The sequence below is a fragment of the Maylandia zebra genome, linkage group LG19, assembly GCF_041146795.1.
Source record: "Maylandia zebra isolate NMK-2024a linkage group LG19, Mzebra_GT3a, whole genome shotgun sequence".
Classification (NCBI taxonomy): Eukaryota; Metazoa; Chordata; class Actinopteri; order Cichliformes; family Cichlidae; genus Maylandia; species Maylandia zebra.
Window position 1 is genome coordinate 16,725,553 of NC_135185.1, and position 20,303 is coordinate 16,745,855.

Genomic DNA, 20,303 nt, shown 5'->3' on the forward strand with positions numbered 1-20,303 from the left:
AGAAAAAGCATGTGTGTGAGTGCTGGGAGTGGTTTAAGTTTGAAGTGCTTAAAATGGTCTGTTACATTTTATAGGATGATAATTTGATTGCTGGTTTTAACTGATTTATTGTACCAATTTGAAAAGACACAATAAAAAATTTACAATGTAACAAGAGATCTTTATGTCACCTCTTTGAAACCTTTCAGGCGTGTTTGGGCTTCATCATTGTGCTGCAGGGTGAACTGTTCTCCACACAGATGCAGTTCAGAAGGTCAAGCATGTCTCTGAAACCCCCAGCAAGCCTTTAAGAAACCATGTTTCACTCTGAGTTTGATCCACGTCAGTCTTGTCTTATCATTCACGTGTTCTTACTGACACTAATCTCTTTACCTGTGAATTATGAACTGTGATTCAAAGTATTTTTGACTTTTTATCATTCTTTTTTATCAACTATGAAATGCTAGTTTGTCTGAAATCAGTATTTACACCTGTTTCCCCTTCTGAGAATTGGTTCTGAGAATACTACTATACACACTCCCTTCGACAGGACTTTTCACTTTACTTTTACTTTTATTTAATTAACTGGGTTCTGTATCCCACAAATTTGTTGTCATTTATTTCAATCAACTCACCTTCACATTGATTGGTACTAATTTGGGATTGGTTTTGTTTTTGTGGATTGAGTTTCGCATTTGCTCAGAGCCAGCGCTTGTGCTTGGGAGTTAATTGAAGGCAGGTGTGTTTGAGTGTGCCTCCACACTCCACGTCCCTATTTATAACACACACTCCAAACACTGTCTCTCACTTTCTGTCTGCAGGTATGCCATGGAGTTCAGATTTAGGTGGTTAACATTCTTGGGGGTTTTCATTGGGTATTTTAATTAAGATTCAGCTGAATACGTATGTTTTATCCTCTTGTTTCTGTCTGCAGGCCATGGTCTGCTAAGTTCTGCAGCCTAAATAAAAAGGTCAGTTTATTAAGGGTAAAGTGGCTGATGGCCAACTTCATGCAAGGTGATAAGTGTGAAAGGATGAGTGTGTTTACAATTTTATGCAGTCTATTTTCTATCTATATTGGTTTTAATTAGATAATTGATTATACTTTGGGTTTATAAAACTGTATTTTTACATTGATCATTTAAGCTAGTTTTTTTCGAGCTAATTAGCCAGTGGCCTGTATTTCTATTTTTAGCAAATAATTGTGTTAATATATTTTTTTAATTGCTATATTTTTAGCTAATACTACTTATTTGTAATGGTAGGCAGTTTTGCTAATTAAATTTATGAATTAATACTACATTTTCTAGCTATTAGCATGTATTTAGATTTTAATTTTTATTCAGAATTTTTCCAAATTATTTGAACTTTGCCAGTAGTTGAAATAATTCTTCCAAAAAAAACTTTGCCAGTAGCCTATGGTTCCCTATCATTTATTTAGTCTACTAGCATTTAAGGAAGTTTGTTTGCCATTTCTCAAATTTTCAGCTCTCTAAATATCTCAAAGTTATAAGACATAAATATAGATTATGACTCTTATAACTTAAAATTTAAAAAATACTGGCTTGAAGTTTTAAATAGTAACCTAATTTTTTAGCTTACAGGTGGCACAAAAAGTAGTGAAAACTTCCATAATGATTTTTTTAAGCAATTTATTTTCATATTTTTATTTATAAAAACTGTTTACCCAATGTAAATTATTTAGATAATTTCATAAAGCAATTTTTTTTAATTTAGTTTTTTTTTTTTTTTTTTTTAACCTTTTAGATGACTTAATTTATACTTTTTGGGGGCTGTCTATTTTCAGATTTTTTTTTTTCTGCAGTTTTTTTTGAGGTCCATTCAATTTAATAGAAATTTTCACTGTGTGGTCTCCAGTGCCTGCAGCTGCTAACAGCCACAGTTTCAGCAGCGCTCTCTGCTGGCAGCTCAGTCATACTTCATGCATGAGTTTAGGTTGGCCAGGTTCTTATTTGGAGTGTGGAAGACATTTGTTCATTCTTCTGTGACATCCAAACACAGCACAGGAATGATTTACTGTTAAAGTGAAGAGTTCAAAGTTTATCTCTTTCTCCTTTTACCGTATTATGTGTGTGTGTCAGTAATTCCACTGCAGGATGTTAAGATAAAGTTCACCACAGGATTTATCAGTGATTGCAAAAGATTTTGTGCAATTCCTAACTGACAGTGACACAGGGCACCCAAAGGTGATGGTGTGACTCCTTTTGTCAGCCACTTTGGCCTCGTTGTTACCAAATAAGGCATGATATTAAATCCAGGAAACTGGTTTTTCTGCCTTCATGATTACACAATCAGCGGAACGTGGGGGGGAAAGAAGTGATGTGAGCATTCACGGTGATGTCAACGTTTTTCCCTCTCTATTATCACTTGTTTAACATTGCTGAAATAGCTGATGACACATCAGCCAGCTGACCCGTGAGCGTCATTGTGTCTGTTTTTAGCAGCGTACACTGTAAAAACCTCGGCCCACTTGGCCTCAGAAGCCCTTGTCTTTCTCTTTCCTGCTGCCCGTGTCGCCCACACTCTCCCCTGGATAGCGGCATACGGCCACAGCCTCTTCTTTCGCCCCCACTCCCCTCCACTCTTCCCTCACCCACTGACCCACTGGCGGAAAGCGTGGGTGCCATCTGTGGTGGAGAGGCTACTTTTAGCCTCCCAGGCTGCTATTTTTCTCTTCACTGATTTTTTTCTTCTTCTTAAATATAAACACAAAGCACGGGCTTACTTACGCAATACTTGTCTCCCTCACTGGTTCTCTCTCCTATTGCTTCACAAGTCCTGTTTACATAACATTGCACATGGATCATGGCAGCACACTCTTACAGGAAGAGTAAACTGTAAAATTTAAACATGATTAATTCTTTTATGCAACTGAATAAATTGCTTGTAATTGCAATCAGTCTGGAGGTATGCTGAGCTGAGCTCTAATCCCCTACATATCTCGAATAATGATATGGTGTCAGAGGTACATTAGAAACACTACCAAGTGTCATGTGTTACTTCACGCTGCAACACAATATGACAAAGGGAATTACAAAAGCACATGACGGTAATCATATGACAATGTGAAGTAATCTCACTTACTGGGATTTCTGACGACTATTGGGGGAAAAAAGAGGGCATGATCTCAGTTATAGGTCAAACCACTGATGCTGACACTGCAGCTAAAGATAACTGCTCTTAACCACAACTCAGCCTTGTGGCCTCCACCACTGAGTCCATACCTTTTTCATCAAAACACCCCAAAGCTCTGTTGATCACCCTATTCATTAGCATCATGTCATATTAGACTAAACTGTCATGCTGCTTTAAGTTTTCTGTTTAGTGACCAATTAGGCCTCCGTTGTTAACTTTTTATCCTTAGTTTGAGTCATTAGTTTTGATCTTTTTAATGGTTGCTAATGGCTGCTGACTATATCAAGACTCTATTTATTATGTTTCTTTAACAGTTTCAACATTTTGATTGTTGGGGCTTCTTTCTATTATTGTAGGGTGAAGGCAACTGAACATTTAGCTAACAGTTTAACATTTAAGTTTGGATTTGAACCATTATCCATATTTTAAGTAACAATTTCCAGTTTTATTTAAAGGTTTATGTAAGTGTAGTATATTTTAAGTTTTTTTTTAAATATCCAGACATAACTTATCCTTAGCAGATGTAAAAAAAAAAAAAAAAATTAAACATAGCCTTAGATGAACAATAATGCATGATATATTACATAGTTTTAATATTTATTTAACAAAAACTAAGGTGAGAAGGTGACTGGAAAACTAAGTACGCCCCATGACTCAATAGTTTGTATTGTAGAACCGCTTTTAGCAGCAGTAACTTGATGTAATCGTTTTCTGTATGACTTTATCAGTCTCTCACTTCATTGTGGGGGAGTTTTGGCCGATTTGTCTTTGCAATGTTGCTTCGTTTCATTAAAGTCTGAGGGCACTTGTTTACGCACTTAAGGTCATACCACAGCATTTCAGTCAGGTTGAGGTCTACATCTAGGTTGCACTTGACTCTAGAATACTTTGATACTCAGAGGAGTTCATAGCTGACTGGCTGCAAAATAAGGTCAAACCCTCACCCCTCCACCACCGTGTCGACAGTTGGTGTGAGATGGTTGTGCTGATATATTGTGTTTAGCTCCACTTTGCTGTCATCTTTCCAAATGTTATTAAACCATAAGTCTTGTAGTTTATTCAGATTCAACCAGGAAAACCGAAGCTGTGAGACCAAGTTAATTCAGAGCATGTATAAAGTATTTAAGAGTCAAAAGTTGTTCAGTCTTTTTCTAATTGTGTGTTTTGAATTTTAGCAAGTGCTAACAAAGACCTCTAATCATTTCCATCTTATCGTTGCTAATTTTATGTTTATCCTGCTTCTTTTATCAATAAAATCACCTACATTTTGACTTTAGTCCCAGTTTGAACAAGATATTTCAACAGTATGTTATATTCATATTCTCTATTTAAGTCATGCATGTGTCCACATACCCTTCAATATACCCCGGTTAGAAATCAGTGAGGAAGGAGACATTTCTCCTCTCTTTCTCTAATGTTAAAATGATAGTTCCCTAAATTGTTCAGTTCCAGTTTAATTTGAGCATTAAAACTGAATGTTGGCACAGTGAGATCTCCTTAGGAAGGTCTTTGGAGGGTTGGGGATTTATACACACATGTGCAACCTTTTCCACACTGTGTTGGCTAAGAAAAGGTCACCATGCTGACCTTTAAAAACCATTCCCTTGTGCAGCATGCTTCTATTTAAGTTTTATTCTAGTTATTATTGTCTTTTCTTTTTCTAGTGAGGCTGGAAAATACAGAATAGCTTTCTGGGAACACAGCCTTTATTTATGTTCCAGCAGTCAAATGAATGTGCACTTGTGTGTGTGTTCCACTCAACAGGTCATGGTGGCCTGAAAGGGCACATTTAATTTTTGCTTTTTGGAGTCTCTGTTGCTGGATATTCTATTTATTGGAACAGATTATTTTACCTGTGGTGACAAATTCAACAACAAACCCATTCAGTCATTTATTTGCTGAATGTTCTGTGAAATGCTGCATTTTTCCACAGAATGTCAATGAAATCAGCCTTTTTATTATCTCATTAGCTGCAAGAGGCTGTTTGCTTTGTGACTGGCAGATTTGCAATGTAACTACAGCTCTGTGCAAAAGTTTCTTATTTTTATATATTTTGGTAGGAAAATAGGAACTAGAGACTGAAATATATTGAGACGTCTGCAAATGTACACAGAACAACAACACATAAGGCAAAAAATAGAGTTTGTACTGTTCAAACAAACATGAAAGTCAACATTTGGTGTGACCACCTGTATTAGTTAACACCGCCTGAACTCTCTTTGGCAGATTTCTTGTAATTTATTTAATTAGTCTTCAGAAATAGTTCTCCAGGCTTCTTCAATGGTATTCAAAGCTCTTCTTTGGATGTTGGCTGCCTTTTATTCTCTTGTCTGCTAAGATGATTCCACAATGCCTCAGCAATGTTGAGGTCTGCACTCTATGGAGGCCAACTGCATGTTCTTCTATCCAGGTACGCTTTTACTGCATCTTTTTGGGATCATTGCACTGAAAATGAAGCTTTTCCAGATAAAAAATAATTTTGACAAGATCTCCAACACCACTGGCTGAAAATTAGCCCAAACCATGACAGAGCCTCCACCTTGTTTTATAGATGCCTGTACACACAGACTATTGTACCGCTCCCCTTGTTTCCTGCTTACACATTTCCAGTTCTTGTGTGATTTGGCATATCTCAGCATTTCCTTAAGAAGACCATTTCTGGTAGAGGAGTGACTGACATTTCAGTGTTCCAGAAACATTTCACTGATGTTTCTGGATAATTTCAGGCCTCATACTTTCCTTCAATTTCCTCCCTTTTGTTCATGACACAGTGCACACCATACCAAAACCAAGAAGTTTGTAGCTAGTGGGAATCATCTTGTTGGTGCAAAAAAAATACAGTTTTATCCCTGTCAGACAGTTTTTTTGACATTTTTCATAGATTCAGCAAAAGAAATTGCAACAAACTGCATATGTGTGTGTGTGTGTGTGTGTGTGTGTGTGTGTGTGTGTGTGTGTGTGTGTGTGAGAGAGATGTTGCTAATAACAGTGTCCAAAGAGAGAATTTGAAATAGATTCTTTATTTCAAATTCTTTCTTATTTTAAGAAAGAAGATATAAGGTTCATCTCTTGAGTTAATTGGATTTTTTATATTCTTTAAGAATTCAAGTGATTTAATGACTAAAACAAAAGCATTCTTTAAATGGTCAGTTTTACTTTCTTTTTCTTTTTTTATTATTGTAACAACAGTGCTCGTCTGCTATTGTTGCCACCTAACCTTGGCTCAGGTCAGTCTGAAGAAGAACAGGCCTTGAGAGGTTTGCTTGCTTTCTTTTTTCTATATTAAGTGACCCATATGAGCAAACATAAGCATTTCCATTTTGAAAACAGTGACAAAGTCCATGTCAGGTGGTAGTGGGGGTGACAGTTGCACAAACAATCCTGACTAAGGAGGAGACTCTACGAGTTGCCTCATCATAGCTGTGCACCAGGAAACTTCTATTATGCATATGTACAGTTTTACTACATTACAGCTTAATTTACCATCTCAATCTGGAGCGCTGACATGTTCACCGTCTGTCGCTCATACTATGAGAGCACAGAACAAATGCCATGCTAATTCACTTCATGATTACAGTAGGCAAAGAAAAACAATACATACACTTACAGTATGTAAGTGTATGTATCTGGGAGTGTTTACTTATTCTGCTTGGATGTTTCTTAACATTTATTTTTGCTGAATGTAGTTTTATTCGTGAAGAACACTGAAAATATTTCAGTTCAGCATCAAGAGAGGGCAGCAGAGTGTTTTGGTGCAGTCGCTGAGCTCCTCTTTTATGCGTCCTTGTGGTGCAGGAAGCAGAGCTGATTTAATGAGAGCAGTAGGAAGCGCAGCGTGCTGCAGCGGACCTCGTCACTGGCCTGGTATGGAAGCACTGCTCTTAGATGACGGATGACGCCGGGCCGGCCGTGGCCAAGACGAACAAAGGTGGGGGGGCCTCGGGGTGCTACTTCCTCCATCGCTCTCTTGGCAGTGGCATAAATTGCTGAGGTTGCCTAGCGACCGGAAGCATGGAAACAGAAGGTGTCACTTGTTACCTCAGAGCTGGATTTAGCCAAATTGTAAAATAGCCATCCATAGATCATGAGGGGGATGGAGTTACTAAAGATAAGCAGGAGAAGGCAGCAGGATCAGAAAATAGACAGAGGTCACTGCGAGGTCCACTGATGCATCACTGCTGCACTGGAGACATTTAAAGCAGCATTTAATTGAAAAGAAGGCAGTGGACAAATCCATATGTACAAAATGAGACTAATATGCGAATGTATGTTTAAAATAAATTTACCTCCTGTATCTAAAGTAGAATCACTATGGCGATCAATTTTAAGTCTGTTGAAGGCTTTGTGTTCATACCTAAATACTAAGAGAATGATCATACGCGTGCCCTTACTAGGATTTGTGTTGGTGTGTGGGGCTGTAGCCTCATGTTTATAATGTTAAATGGTTATTATGAGACAGTAAGATAACGAGTAGTATAATGAATTAATGTACTACATTAATTTTAAGTAAAGTGTTTTGTGTAATATGTGAAATCATTTTTTTAGTAACAATTCCAACACTAGGACAAAGAGTGGAAATGCCTCCAACATGCACAAACATTTCACCCACAGCATTCAATTAATTTGCATGAATATAATGTCTTTGATATGGTGCTTAGCAATGATATTGACTCTCAAAGTGGAGCCAGTGAGAACCCAATGAGAACCGATAAGGAATTGAATTGATAAGTGACAAGTAAAGTAAGTAAATTCTTATCAGTTCCCATCCCTAGGTCTGGCACAGGCTGTTAGAGCAACTGTAGCTTTCAGGACTTCCACACTGGCTTTATTTTTTAGACTCTGATTTTTCCACTTGTCAGGGCCCCGTTGGTAAATGGACTGGTTTTTATACAGCGCTTGTCTATTCTGCCTGAGGGCTCAAAGCCTTTTATACAACATTCACCCATTCATTTGCTCAACGTAGTGGTCAGCGCAGTGCTACTTCCTATGGGAAAGGGCCCCACTGACAGGCATTTTAGTTGCATTTCGCTAGCTGATGACTGCTTTACCTATTCCAGGCTAATTCATGCAGAAATGTCAAACAACATGAACTAAATTCATCTAAATATATTTTTGCATGACTGTTTTAAGATGGACACATACAATCACATACAGTAGCCACACGGGTATTACACTTATCAACTAACATTAGTGTTACGTAATGTAATGCTACATAATATTATGTTAATTAATAATTTAATTTGAGTGAAATGAGATTAAGTAAAAGTACTTGTCCATTAGCATTTTTTAAGTTTTTTTGTTACAGTGTCAGTCCAAATATATACACATGGATTGATCACTGGGCAGATAAGCCTTCTAATGCATGTTTGTCTATGGAGGCGTCCGTGAATTTCCAATGGATTTTCAGCCAGTTTCAGTTTGTTACAATTGCTAAAACTGGTTTCATAATATGGGATACTTAGTTACTTTCTATAATGTCATACTAAAAATACAGATTTTAAAATATGACAGTTCTGTAGGTGCTTTTTTGCAGTGTTCTGTGTAACAAACCCACAGCAGACCCGGTGACATTCCAATGCTCTTCAGCATGCTTTATTAATACGGTTGCTTGTATACACACAGCGGCCCCTGCTCTCCCACTGCCAACCGCACTCACATCAACAAGAACAACAATACTGCAGAACCCAGTACCATATTTAAGTCGGCGGGGCATGATTGCGGATGCTGTGCAGGTGCACATTCTGCTTTAAAAGTTGACCATGAAATATAAAAACTGAAGGGGCTACTCAGTTATTTTAAAGAGCTGTCTAGTCCTGTGAAGGTCTGACTTGAAATGAGAGCTGCAGACAAGTCAATAAGTCTCTCTGGCTTCGTAAATCACAAGTCTTAACTTTATCTTCAGGCAATCTACACACAACAACGTAAATCTTTGTAAAACTGTGCAGCTCTGCATGTCTCTGTATCTACAACTTGGGTATATACAAAAAATAGCAGTTATTTAACCCTCAGTATTATAAATGTAATGTTTTGTGTTTTTCTTTCTTTTCTCTAAATACACCTGCATTAGTTAAATTAAGTGCCAGAACAGTCACAGTAATCCTTTTAAACTGACTTAATATTGAGACCTATCAAATTTAACATGTTTGTAAGAGTAAAATATTGTAAATACAACCTCCCACCAGGGGAGTGTTATTTGCTTTGCTTGTTTTGGCATTTCTTTCATTACAGCATCTGAAAACAACTCAAGTTTGGTATTTTATTCAGGATTGAGTCAAAGCCCACAGTCAGAACCCCTGAGCAAGATGTTAGCAGCAGAGATGCATCTCCTGGATGTGCCTTATAGCAGCATAAAAAACAGAGTGGACATTAAGTTTAAGTTAAAGGCCCTTAAACTTGGATTATAATAGCCACCAGGGGAAAACCACCAGGCTTGACCTCTGTAAACACTTTCCTGATGAGTTTATGCGCTCAGTTGTGTTTAAGGTTTTTTTTTCTACGTTTTTGAAAAGGATTTTCCAGATTATTCATGGTATGCTCTGTGGTATGCTAGCTACTTACTTGGTTTCACAGTTAGAGTCAGTTAGAGAGGAGTGGCTCTAAAGTAAAGTGTCAAAAACTGCAGTTCTTCTAATGACCACTAGAGACTGACTACAAAGGTGGGTTAAACCAACAGACTCTCATGTAAACAGACCAAACCTTACAGCAGAAATAAAAATGTTTACAGTATGGAACTGTTTGTTTGTTTTTTGTTTTTTTTAATCATTCATCCATCTGGATGCTGGATTTAGGGAGGCAGATTGCAAGGTGTACCCACAATGTCTTCCAGGGCTCACATAATTGCTATGACAGAAAGGGTACTCTCTGTCATTCTTTGTGTCGTCGATGCCTTCTGGGGTATTTTTAATGGAATTAGTATAACTTGCTACGCACTTAATTGTGCTAAAAAAATTCCAAGAATTCTACAGCTGGAGGATGAGGGAGATCACCACAACGGACAAATACGGACAATAAATACACAAGTGGGAGCCAGAGCACAGAGGAAACACCTGGGGAACATGACTGACCATAGTCTGACTGACGAGAAGAGGGAAGCAGAACCAAACATAACACACACAGGAATAGAGACTATCACATTAAAACAGGAAACAGAGAAACACACACACAGAAACTCAGTACACTGACTAAATACCAAGGATGGGAGCGAGGGACGAGAGAGAGAGACATGCAGACACTTTGGCTTGATACTGAGACCATGGCTAACTCTTGCGAGCTTGACACAGTGATAAAAAAAATAAACACACATGACTGACTCCTAATATTTTACTAATGTACTTATCACAAATCATCAGGTATCTTTGTTTTTTTTGTATTGTACCTTTAACAGTTTATGAATCCACCTTGCTAACTGAGCTTGCCATCTTTATCACACAATTTGGGAATCCACCACCTTGTCTTAATATTGTAACTTTTGGCTCTTAAAAAACAACATGGCAGTATCCAAAATGCTAAATTGGAAGCTTCAAAATGCAGTGTCCAAAACTAATGGGTGACATCATTCTGTATTTTATATAAAGTCTATGGTATATGCATTTTTTAACCTTCTATTTGCAGACACTCTGAGCTCCACAGGTGTTTTGGCAATTACATTGCATTACAGTGTGAACTGAACAGACACCACAGCTAAAATTTTATGATTTAAACAGTCACTTTATTTAAAAATAACTTGTTCTCACAATGATTTCTCAGCAACGTGTCAGTTTAAGGCCTGTCCTCCTAAATCCTGATTTCTTCTTTCTGACCAGTCCTCTCTCATTGTCATTGCCTTCCGCTTGTTTCCGCTCATCTCTCCTTGTCGCCCTGTTATTAGGCTCACATCTCATCTCTGCATTTTCTCACTAATCCACGTGTCATTCCTCCCTCCAAAAACCACTCGTTCCCTCTCTGCCTTCCTGTTCCTCCCTGTTATTTACTTTTTCTCTATCGATCACCGTCACTTTCTCTCAAGCCTTCACTCACTTTTGTTCAAAAGCTTTCCCTTCTCTCCCCTCCCCTCTCCTCTACCATATACCTCCATCTCTGCCTCCATCTCTGGTGCGTGCACAGCGGATGGCGGCGGCCCACTCAGTCCTCTCAGGGAGCAGAAGGTTTGTCCACTCCCACTCAGGCTTTGCGTCATGGAACACAGAGAAATAGAGACAGAGGAGAGAGAACAGATGGGAGGAGGACACACTGGCTGCCTGTTTTATAACATTACTCCTGACAACACTGTGGTCATCAGTACGACTATGTAAAGTACCAGGCTATTGTAGACTCATCAAGCACGCCTATATATAGCAGAAAGCCGAATATAGAGGGGCAGGAAATGACATGTTTGGTGTGAAAAGGAAATGTTGTACAACACTTTTTCAATTCAATTAATACAGAATCTTATTTGAGTAAATCTAAACAAGCATCAGGATTTTCTTTTTTCTTTTTCAGGCCATTAACTCACCCTGTAAAGACCTGTTGCCTGTGTGGAAATCCAATCTGATGGCTCCATTATCAAGAGATTGGTGTAACCATAGCGACCTGATGCACATCAGTGCATGACATCATAACTGACACAATCGTTCCCATTTACGCAAGTGGAAAGACAATTCAGATCCTTCTGCTGTTTTTGTTTTTGCCTGTTCCTGTTCCTGCTTCTGACTTTAAACCAGCATTGCATAAGATGCCGTCTGCAAAATGACAATTAAAAAAAAAGAGAGAGAGATTTTACAATTCTAAATGACACAGAGAATACTAATAATATAGAAAATGCAAATGTTGTTAGCTGGATTTACACAAGAACAAAACAAAAATGAGATTTGGGTAAACAAGAGATTAGATCTTCTCACTGCAAAGCTGAACACGAACAGTCAAATCTGGGTCACACTGAAAGCAACAATCCACCCTGGGATACATTTCCCACATTTTTTCCCAATGATTTTGGACAGCTGGATTTAGATATATAGACACAGACAAGTTGCTTCAAAAGCTCCAGAAAGAGCCGAGACCAGTGTGTGATGTGATCATGCAGCATTTTCTGGAACAGCCTCACTGGTAATGAATTAGAGGCTGAATGTGAGGACACGCTGACAGTACCCAGGGTGGTTTTGTGGGTAAGTGAGAATGTGAGAATGTCTTTTGGTTTAGAGCTGCAGTGCAAGTAAAAAAAAAAAAAGATGTGGGTGTAAAAGCATAATGAAATATTCTAAAAGTCCACAAAATCAGCCACCTACAAATTGTCAGAGGTGTAGATCTGCTGTTTAGCTTGATTTCAGTATTATGTGAGCTGCTCATTTAATTATGAGCTTCAGCATGAAATGTATAATTGTACTGAGCTGTGTCTAAATTACTTACAGTGAAAAAGGTTTTTAAAAAATAAATCCATCCTAATACCAGCTTGCACAGAAGGTGTTTGATATAGGAAGGAAGATATGGGGTCACTACTCTCACCCAAGAGGAATAAGTAAACCAAACCAGGATCACATAACGAATGGTTATCCCTATAAAGGGATACAGTTATGATAAGAGAGTACACATTCCTTTAATTCAAGGACATAACAAAAATAATATAATCCCTAGCAGGTCTTAAAATGATGGAAATGTGACTAAAGATAAAGAACAACACATGACATATCGCACTGTCATCATTTATCAAACAAAAACTAGGAATCAGTAGTTTGTTAAGCCACCTTCAGTAGTGGCTTGAATCAATCGTTTTCTGTATGACTTTCTCAGTCTCTCACATCATCGTCAAGGAAATTTGGCCCAGTCTTCTTTCCAAAAATGCTTCAGCTCTTTGAAGTTTGTGGGCATTAGTTTATGCACAGCTCTTTTAAGGTCCTCCCACAGTATTTCAGTCTTGTGCTGATATGCTGTGTTTGGTTTCTGCCAAACATGGTGCTGTGCATTGTGGCCAAACATCTCTGCTCTGGTCTTGTCTATCCAGAGGATATTGTTCCAAAAGCAACCTGAGCTGTGCTACCATTTTCCTTTTAGAGAGAACAGGATTTTTCCTGGCAGCCCTTGAAAACTGTTCATACTTGTTCAGTCTGTTTCTAATTATATTGTAATGAACTTTAACATTTAACTGAGGCCTGTAGAGTCTGATGTGAAGCTCTGGGTTTTTGGCAGTTTCTTTCATCATTGCACACTCTGACCCTGGGTTAGAATTGCTGCGACATCCACTCCTGGGAAGATTGGCAACTGTCTTTAATGTTTTCCACTTGCAAATAATCTTTGTCCTTGCAGAATGTTGGACTTCATGTTGTTTGGAAACGACCTAATAGCCTTTCCCAGATTGATAGGCAGCAGCTGTTGCTTCTCTATCATCGTTGCTGATGTCTTTCCTCCTTGGCACTGTGTTAACACATACCTGAATGCTCCACATGAGCAAACTGCCAAAATCTCTGCTTTTATAGAGCGCTCACATTTGCTGATGATCAGTTAAACCTTTGATTATCACCACCTGGCTGCTACTTACCTTGGTATTTCCTATGGAAGGAAGAAGGGTGACTTAGTTTTGGCTTAGTGTTGGCTTAGTGTTTGTTAAATAAATAATAACACCATGTCATCGTGCTTTACTCATCTAAGGCTTCATTTACCTCATTTAAGACCTGCTAACAAACATATTAATTTTTTATCACGTCATGAGACATAAAACCTTAGAAATCAAAGAAGACATACTTTCTTTTTTTCCTTGACTGTATCTGTTCATTAATCTGTAAATTCTACAGAACAGAAACTTATTGACCCATCTTTTTAGATAGTACCATACTTTGTATTTTATAGCACATATGTCTGTCTGGATATGTCTATCCAGCCCTTTGTTATACTTCCATAAGCTGAAGCTGCTGAGGAACTTCCCATGATCCAATGAGCACTTCTTCTCAACTGCTCATAATATTACATTTTTATGCAATAAATGCTTTAACATTTGTCTTTTCTCATCTGCAGTTTGTGTTTTGTCCCGTCTGTTGTTAATGGTCTCTCTGTGCTTCTCTTTTCTCTTAAATGTGTTTGTGCTGCTGTTGTGGACTTTCTAGTTTTGAATTCTTTGTTTGCCATAGGTCCTGGGTCATTGGCTCAGTGTTGGTGTCGCATTGTATTCCTGCCTCCCTGTGCTCTCATGTCAATCCTTGCCTCTCTGTATCTTGTCCTGAGTGATGTCTATGTCAGGTTTGTGTGTTGTACTTTCCGGTTGTTTCCGGTTTTGTTGTGATAGTCTGTCCTGTGTGCATGACATTCGATTTGCCTCCCCTTGTGTCATCATGTGTATTCATTTCAACTGTTTCTCCCTTTGTTTATCTGTATTCCTTGTTGTGTGATCCCTCATATGCCTGCTGTGTAACCCTTAGTTTTATGTTTCCTAGTTCAGCTCTCACCTGACTCTGTTTGTTTTTTGTCTTCTTTGTAAGTTACCAGTAATAAAAGTTAAAGCGCTTTCACGTCCTGTCTCCTGCACTTCCTTCCCTCGGCACAGAGGTACATGACAGTTGTTGCAGTTTGGAGTATTTTAAAATCAATTATCCGAATAAACGGGAAGCTAAGAGGGAAAACATGAATAAATCCCCACCTTTGCTCCCATTTTAAATACTACAGCAACTGAGGTCACTGTCACAAATGTTACCATGGGTTTTGGATTTACTTAAAAAAAAAAATAAAATAAAAAAATAAAAAAATCAAGTGTCTAGTGGTTCCACTCAGCGGTGTTAAATAACTCCTAAGAAATTGTTTGTATCTTACTCTAAAACCCTGAACTGCCTCAAGCAAAAACCAGTGAGTTAACCTGCCAAAATACAGTCTTTCATTGAAATAACACAAATGACTCAAGTAAATTAAAAAACAAAGAATCCATAATTTGTTCAGTAACTCCAACAAAAGAGTTACTGACCAAAGGTTCATTTTCTTTTTAGTGTAGTTGTTTCTTGCAAAAAGATCAGCATTTTTTTAACCCAGCAATTCTGTTCTCCAGCAGGGGATCAACTTAATGTGTCTGGAGGCTTCTGAATCACAACAGAGCTACACTGAGCTCAACAGTTTAATCAATTACAACATTTTGTGTCATAATTGTTGTCCATGGTGCTGATCTTTGGACCACCAGGGATGCTGGGACTCTCCAGTCCAATAATCATCAAATATCTGTTGACAGACAAAATGAATTAGAGAAGATGGTATTCACAGATCCTAGTGTAGGTTATTGCCTTGTTTCCTTTTTAGTTCTTCTAGGAAATGTTATAATTTGAGGTATTTTTAGAGATAATAATGTCAAGTGGGCCTTCAGCTTTCAAAGCAAAATGCTCATTTGCTACATCATTATGAGTTTCCAATAAAGTCCTCAGTTCAAGATTAGACAGCTTTCACATTTCAGTTTTTAAAAATACATCTTTTACCACATCCATTTACTACGGAGCCCCGCAGGGGACATGGGAGAAAAAAGAAAAAAAAAAAAAAAAAAATTTAAGACGGACTTTTGCGAGATCTCGCAAAACTTTTGCAAAAGTTTTATTCCAACAATGGCGGCAGCTACTTAGTTGCAATATTACTCTTTCTGGGTCACAAAATACACTTAAGATATTTTGAGGCGAGAATGTAGTTGTGTAGACATCAGATACCTGCTCGGTTTACAAGACATCACATATTTGCAAAAGTGCGCCGACGTTTTCGGAGATCTGACACCCACCATCTCGAAGCTAACGGGAGGTCGAGACCTACTACAGCCGGGAGGAACACCGCTTTCCCGGCACATCGTGCCTCGACCTCCCGGTCGGCTTCGGGCCTCCGAAAAATGCGGCTAAAACTTTTGCGCGATCTCGCAAAACTTTTGCGGGATCCCGAGTTTGTTTTGCGAGATCTTGCAAAAGTCAGTCTTAATTTTTTTTTCTCCCATGTCCCCTGCGGGGCTCCGTAATTTACAGATACCACAAAACAAAAAAAGTTTACCAAAGTTTATAATTATTATTTCTTTCAAAGTGGTTATTTTTCTTCTAATAAATGGTTAGACACAAATCTTGTCAATTAACTGATACTTGTACTCTGTCCTAGTTTAAAAAAAATATTTATAAATCCTCTGAATAATTCTGGGGGACTTAGCCAATGAAGAATATTTAGCTCCTTGAAGTTCCATTATTTCCTGACTCTAGACTTTTTGAGAGGCAAAACAATTAATCCAAAATGATTTTGCAGTTTTTCAAATTTAGTGACATAAATTCTGTCAAATGTTCACTTTGAGTTAAAAATAAAAATGACCAAATGGTTACGAAGATGACAAAATAAGTCATCTAGATTCTTCCCTCATTCATTACCATCTAAAAATGCTTTCCACACAAGAACATTTATAAAACAGACAAAACAAAAAAAAGACGTTACACATACAAGTACCAGAAACTGCAGTTCCTCAAATGGCCATTGAGGCAGGCTCAAGAAGTAAGGCTTTCCCAACAGACTCATGTTTTCCCAGTTGTCACTGGGTGAGAAGTGAGGCCAGTCTGTCACAGAGCTAATATATAGACAGACAACCATTCACACTCACATTCACACCCCACAGCAAAATGAAAGTCACCAATTAACCTAATGTGCATGTTTATGGACTGCAGAGGAGCACCCAAAGAGAACCCACGCAGACACCTCAAGATAATGCAACCTTGACACAACAAAGGGCCTGGACAGGATTTGAACACAGGACCTTCGTACTGTGAGGAGACCACCGTGTTACCCTGTGTTTACAGCCTGGAACCAAAAGTGGGTTTGGTGTCAATCGCTACGTTCCCCTTTCTGCACAGGGGATAGATTTTAAACTACTTAGCACTGATTAGTAAATATATGTGTTGATGTAGCCGCTAGACTGGTGGACCTAAATCTTCACCACCACGTCTGGTATACATACAAGCGAAAAAGGGGAGTGGGTGGGTCAGCGCTCAGGGCACAGAAACTTAGCTGGCTTCAAACACACCATTTATTTTCAGGATAAAACACAGCCAGAGTCATACAAGATAGAATTCCCCATATACATTATAAAAACCCCGCCGGCAGAAATAACTATACACTATTAAAACAAGGCTAAAACATGTTTTCCATACGCTAAAATTACCCTCCCACAGTCCCATAATCCCACAGTCCAGCCACAAATGGGCGAATGGTCCTTATCTGAAAGAGACAGGAGAGGAACTTCTCTTCCGGGATGGGGAAACTCGCCAGCAACAGACCAGGGAGGAGGCTCCTATCGCAGACCTGTCTCCTCCGGACAGCGCGTCGCCGCACAGTCCCGCCCCACTCCACACCTGAACACGGCCTCCCTCGTCTCACCGTCAGATGCAGGCAGAAGGGCATCCCTGCCCTGTTGTGCATTGCGGCCATCGCCACCCACTGTTGCCGTTCCTGCCGTTAGGACTGGATCGCCGAACGACTCGCGGCGCCCCACAGTCAGGCAGCAGTTCGTTCCACACACGTGCGGGCTTGCACGCGTTCCTTTTTCTCCTGCTCACCCTTCGTGCGTCGCTTCTTTCTTCTTTTGTCTCTGCGCTCACCATCCCCTTTAACAGGTCAACCTGGCGGCTGATAGGCCACCTTGGGGAACGCCCCCACCTCACAGGTGCCTACAATTGTCTGTTTAGTCCACAGTGGGTTAAAGGAACATGGTACAACATTAACACAAATATAAATATGAGGATAAAACCATGCAGTATAAATATCAATAAACAAACATGCAATATAAATATCACAATAAAATCATGCAAATAAAATCAACACTGACATTGATATATTTGTAGTTTATGTATGGAGCTAGCTACCTAATTGTGCAAAACCATATGCATATGACAGCAACTACCTTCATCTTCTGTCTATCATCTATATTTATATATATAGCCTACGACTGACTTCCATGAGTAATCAAGGAATAAACTATCAACAGTGTGAGATTCCACCTTATTAATCTTTAAACGACTCTCTGTTTGTTCAAATATGTTACATGCTTCATTTTATGCCTCACAATCACCAAATAGATGGAGGCAGTGGACACACAAAGACTGCTGTCCCTTCTATGACTGATCAAAGTTCCTCTGACGTTAAACTGTAGGCAGTTTTTCCCCCCTCATTTGTTTTAATGGCTGACCCCCTAAACACAACTCTGAAAAGACACAGACTGTACCACACATGGTGGGGTGAAAAAAACCCAACCCTTTTGTTATTCATTCCTTCCTTTTATATAATACTTAATAGGACACAGTGCTGACGCAGGCTGGGGAGTTGTGAACCAGTGTGTGGTGTTTGGTGCCTCTGACTCTTCATGTGTGTGAGTCATCGTGTCACCTACTGCGATCAGGTTGGTAGGTCAAAACAACAGCAAACCGTTGTTGTGACAGCTAATAATAAGCGAGCTGAGGCTTGTTTGGTGGAGGTGGTCAGTGCGTTTGTGTGTGTGCATGTGTGTTTGTGGAGCCGGGTACATGCTGCTTCAAGTTATTAATAATCATCAGACAGTAGTGGAGGGAGTCAATATCTTTTACAGCCTGTGCTTTGTGCTTATTAAATTAATAAGCCGTTTTATTCAGTTATCAAGCCCAATATGATGTACCCTAACACTAATCCTGCCACTTTTCAAAATAAAAGGACTTAGTCCTAGAGTGTTTCTTAATCTAAACCTGTGTTAACTAATATTTTAATATTAAAAATAGATCAATTTACTATATAATAACATGTCTGTACATTTCTCCTGTTCTGGCTTGTTGTTTTCAGGCTGACTGAACATTATTTCCACATATGCAGACATCTTATAAATTACAAGTTCACACTACTGCCAACAAGGTTAAGTATTTCCTGCTGTTTTCTTGTCTTCCAGTAGCATTATGCAAAAACAGTATAACAATATTTGGTGGTGAAATGGAACATGTGTTTACACAGGCTGGAATTTGAATATCGTTGATACGTATCATAAAGCAATTTAATTTGTTTGAAGTCCAGGCTTTGGCTGGGCCACCCAAGGACATACAGAGTTGTTCTTAAGGCACTCCAAGTTTTCTGTCACTGTCAGGCTGGGAGATGAATCATCCACCTAGTGAGGATCTGACCACCCTGAGCAGGTTTTCATTAATGGTACCACCATAGTTATCTCCATTCACCTTTTTCACAACCCTATAGTCTCTGCTGCTGAAAAACACCCCAACAGTATAAAGTTAATGCCAACGTGCTTCACTGTAGGAAAGGCAAAGGATAGGTGTGCAGTGAAAATAATGCTCAGATTTGAGCCCAAATGGTTCAATACAAGTTTTATAATTTGAGAGTGTTTTTACGGTCATTTGTTTACAATCTCCAAACAGACTTTTTGTGATTGTCCTTCTGGCAGGTTTCCCTACAGTATCTGCAGGAAAGATCGTGACCAAGAGATCATCAGGTTCTTAGTTGGCTTGGCCAGGAAGCAATTTCTGGGAAGAGACCTGGGGGCCACTGTGCTCTTGGGAACCTTTAATGTTGCATGTGTAGATGTTTCTTTGCCTGGACATAATCACAAGCTCTCTAGGGCTCTGCAGGCAGTTTGTTTAACCTTGTGACTTCTTCTTAATCAGGAATAACACAGACTACTTAGAATTTTTTTTAGTCTGATAATTGGCTTTAACATAGACACAAGCTTAGCCACCAACACCCCCCCCAATTCTCTCTTTTTTCACCTTCCTTCACTTTTGCTCTCAGTTGAAGATATGACTACACTTGCACTAATATCACACAAACAAACGTTTTTCTTCCTGCACACTTGCACTAATATCAGATAATTTCATATGGTGTGAGGAGGAAAATGATGGAGCAGTCTACTGTGGGGATATGGATATTACTTTTATTTATATTGCACCAAAGGATAGAGCGCAATGGTAGAATGCAAACTGATTCTAGGACAGAAACAACTGCATTATACTGCTAAATAAACTATTGTTAGTCGCGAGGAGCAAGAATCCAGATGATAAAGCTGAGTGCATGCAGACCCCAGCTCAGCAGCCAGAGCCTGAACTTTAGCAGATAACAATGGCAGTCATGTAGTCATACTTGCAGCCTCCATTTCCCCAGTACGCCTCTATAGTGGAATCACTGTTGCAGTCTAAATAATGTGATTTAGGTTATCGTAGACCAGGGGTGGGCAATTCCAGGCCCCGAAG

The 20,303-nt window shown here is 39.0% G+C and overlaps 1 long non-coding RNA gene across 3 annotated transcripts; it reads left to right on the forward strand.

Annotated features, from left to right (window-relative positions):
* Window positions 1-693: 693 nt before the first annotated feature.
* LOC143414011 (uncharacterized) lies at window positions 694-11,747 on the forward strand. 3 transcript variants are annotated; one of them, XR_013094573.1, is made up of 5 exons: window positions 805-824; window positions 914-950; window positions 6,325-6,392; window positions 6,931-7,063; window positions 11,614-11,747. It is a non-coding gene; the product is annotated as an uncharacterized LOC143414011 (long non-coding RNA). The 3 variants fall into 3 exon arrangements; XR_013094572.1 differs by lacking the exons at window positions 805-824; window positions 11,614-11,747 and adding an exon at window positions 694-800 and having other exon boundaries at window positions 6,931-7,643; XR_013094571.1 differs by lacking the exon at window positions 11,614-11,747 and having other exon boundaries at window positions 6,931-7,643.
* Window positions 11,748-20,303: the final 8,556 nt, after the last annotated feature.